Genomic DNA, 4,175 nt, shown 5'->3' on the forward strand with positions numbered 1-4,175 from the left:
GATTGCTTATATCACTTAAAAAACTAGTCAATGAAAAATGTGTTCATTATCAATAATAATTTATGTTTAAATATCTTCATGGATGATAAAAATATTTTTCATTTATTTTGTAAATAATATAAGTGATCTAAATTTTCCTTAAAATAAATGCATCCTTACCTTCATTTTGATGTCATCTAGTGTGGATGAATGTGAAACAAAAAGGTTCGGTAGGATGATACGATGGGAAATGGGTTTGAATGTAATCGAAAATTTGTCAACTATAGTTTCATATTTTCTCATTTTCACATTAGACGCACATGTTTTGGCGCAATTTTTGTTAATCATTTTCATTTTTGTTTCTATAAAACCTCCTGCCGAATAACTCTGACCCAGTAGGTCCAATTACATTATTACAAATGTGGGGCTGTTTCCTCTCCAAAAGGGAATTTTAAATGAGAACTCGTGTTGGACCGATTGTGCAATGCACATGGGGGAAGTCCATATATGACTTAATTTATGTGTGAATTCGCAAGTCAAGGTTCCATCTTCAAATATTTTCTTATCATAATTTATATTATCTATTTCCTTTCAACAGAGTTGAATATAGTATTTTGAAACAACAACCTTTTGGGAGGCAAAGTCTTGTATGGTTCGAACCCTAAAAAGAATAAGATATCCAGGGAACCATTATTTCAATAAAAAAATATGGAAGGTATGAAACAACTTTCATTAGCCCTGGCATAATTCGATTTATCTATTGATCGATTCACTCTAGAGCATTATAGTATCCAAGACTTTATTTAATTTGCAAAACTTGAATTGTGTGCTTGACGTTCTTTTGTTGCACAAGACACGCCAATTATCGGTGCGATATTGGTAATATTTGCTGTCATTTTCCAAAAAATAATTTTAGTTGACGACAGAGACTTTTTAATCTAAATTACTGATTTTGCTTAACGTGGAAAGTTCCATCTTCGTTTTGGGCTCTTGCTCGTGCAAATCACGAATGATGATAGTAAGAGATGAATTTATCTTAGCTACCAATAAAGAAAGTGTACAGTTTTTTTCTTATAAATAAATGGAATTTTAAGGGTATGATATGATGATTCAATAAAAGAAAAAAAAAACGTAATTATTTCCAAGAGTTGGTTAAATGAGGCATATGAAATGATTGCTAAAATACAATTAAATCACTCAATCTCATATTACATTACATGTTTTTGATTCAATTAATCTTCAAAATCCTCTTAGAATCAAACATTCAAATCAACCACTCGTATGCATATTGCATAAGATTTGGCTATTTTCATTAAGTACATAGTTTATATCCAATTCTTATTTCCTCTTTAACATGTCCTCACTTATTATCTGTTGATTTGGGTTTCCAAGTAAATTGGTATTTATTCTTTATCCACCGGTAAAATTACTTAGCAAAGAAGTTGCACCAATTTCATTCTAATTTTATATCACTTCTTTCAATCATTCTAATTTTATATCACTTCTTTCAATCAGTCTTGTTTTATGTCAGCATCTTAAACCGATTCTACGCCGTAAATATATTCAATTATCTTATTTAAAATTGATGGTGCATTTATTTAATTGAAAAATTTCATAACACATGAAAAATATTTTCTGTCATCATTTTCAAGGAATATGGTTAATTTTTATTTGTTTGTTGGTTTAGGAAAAATGAATTCTTGCTTGTTGTTGCTTTTAGTCCATGGAAAACTTTTTTAATAGGTTGATTTGTTTTTCATCATCAAAAAACTGAAAAATCGGAAAGTTTTTCACCAAAAACAAATTTTCTTTAAACAAACAAACTCCTAATTGTCAATTGCTTTGAAGTTAAATAAACTCTATTGGACAAAAGTCCAAAATTCAATTGCTCTTTGGTCTTGTAATCATATATTTAGTCTCTTTTCGTTTCGGCATGCTTATAGTGTTCTTTGGAACATGAATCATCTTTCCAGTTGAATGATTTTTCTTTATAATTAAAATAAGTAATAAGTTATACTTTTAAGTATTAATCTTATATTGGAAAAGAACATGAACATCTTTCCAATTGAATGATTTTTCTTTATAATTAGAATAAGTAATAAGTTATACTTTTAAGTATTAATCTTATATTGGAAGATTAAAAAGAAAGAATTTCCCCTTTTCTCATTGTATTATGGCATTTGGAGATTGGTTGAAATTTGCGCTTGACATTAAAATTTCCTAGCTTTCACTTTCCCATATCATAAATGATGGGCCGGGCCATTTAAGATGAAAGGCCTAGCCCATCCAATTATTTGGGGACTGGACCGCTTTCCTTCGGGGGCGCTGGGCAAAATTCGCGTGTGGCATATGCCTAGTTGGCCTACTATGTCTAGCTTATCCAATAACTACATAAAATATAGTTAAAATGGCTTTGTTTGCTAAGGATTTTGTTTTCCCCTTTTGATAACTTATGGGTACGACCATAAAGCCCTAATGAAATAGTTAAGTGTAAGCCTTTAACCTATATAAGATGCGGTCATGTGACAAATATGGGTCATGTGTCCTTCACATGGAGGCCATGCGGATCTGGACTGCACGTGATATAGCGTTTGAGAGCATGACAAGCCCGATGGCCCATGATAGATTCAGTAATTGTTGGTGGGCTGGCATGGGATGCGAGAGCAATTCAAAAAGTACGGTGAGATCCTAGAGGCTATCATTATCCTGAACAAGGACATATGCAGATTCAAGGACTGTGGAGCTCACTGATTTAATTGGTCCTCGTTGTGAGTGGTTAAAAGTGGTGACCATGGTGGTGGTGCAAGATGTGGCTAGTCTCTCTTGGAATTCATTGAAAGCCTCAAATTAAGCGCAATATAAAAAGTCGAGATACTCGATTGAATAAAATACATCTGACTTCAACTTCGAGATGGAAGAATAGAAAACCCAAATATTTCATTGCAAAAGTACATATGCTCGCAGAGTCACCCGGTCTAGTTTTAGGTAAATGCAGTATTGTTCGCTCCATTTGTAATGTGAATTTTTTCTACAACAAGGTCCATCCAAACTTAACGATTCTTCCAATCCCAATTTGTTCACTTGTTGTACTTAGTTCCTACCCAATATATTGATGTTCATATGTTATCTAAGTTTGTTCCTTCTATTGGGTCCATCCAAGCACTAAAATGATCCCAAGTGTGACGTCCAAAATTTTCTATATTTAGTAATAATATTTAGGATATAAAGATAAGTGTTATTTAGTTTGGAGCCATGAAAGTTGTTAATTTTATGAGGTGCAAAAGGGTGAAGAATAAATTTCTATTACCGTAATCGTCAAAATTTAATGTGTTAAGCTTAGTGATAGCTATTGACAATATTCAAGTTTCAAATTTACCAAATCAAAATTTTTCTAGCATCCATTACTTTTCACCACTATCTCTAGTGAGTTCAAAATATTTTTTTGATATTTAGGGTCTATTCGTTTTGTGGAAAATTGGTCATTTCCAGAAAATGTTTTCTTAGAAGTCATTTTCGAGAAAAATGACAATATTTTCCGATATTCGACTGAAACCTGAAAAAGTCTCGGAAAATATTTCCTAGTGTTTGATAAGTAAATTTTAGACTTCACCATCTAGGCATGCATCGCTTTACTAACCCATAATTCCATCAAATTTGAGCTCGCCTTTAAGGTCGAACAAACTTGCTTAACATTTTTGTTCCTTTAATGTTGCCAAACAGTCATCCCTTCTCAGAAAATGTTTGCATGGATTTTGAACTTCTTTTGAAAATCTACAATCTTGAACAAAAGAAAAAAGAAGCAAAGCATGTACAACCCTTGCTAGAATATTCTAGTTGAGTGGCCTATTCCCCCCCGGTGGTTATTTTGTGTTATAATGGACAAAAGAAAAAAGAAGCAAAGCATGTACAGCCCTTCGCTTGAGCAATGCATAGCTACATGGTAGAGTAAATAAAGAAAAGGTTAGGGGACAGTGCAGGGGTTTTTTTAAGTTGAAATGCAAACTCCACACTAAGATCACTAGTCATAGAAATACCAATACAAAATAACCTTACATCAATTTTTTTTTTTTGTTGGTAAAAACCTTACATCAAATTTCATCTCTTGAAATACTAACAAAAACAACATAGAAAGAAAGAACACGAGTTTTTTTGCGATAAAGTTGAATACAATATATCATTGATGATGATCTCATTTG

Source organism: Eucalyptus grandis, chromosome 9 (genome assembly GCF_016545825.1).
Source record: "Eucalyptus grandis isolate ANBG69807.140 chromosome 9, ASM1654582v1, whole genome shotgun sequence".
Lineage (NCBI taxonomy): Eukaryota > Viridiplantae > Streptophyta > Magnoliopsida > Myrtales > Myrtaceae > Eucalyptus > Eucalyptus grandis.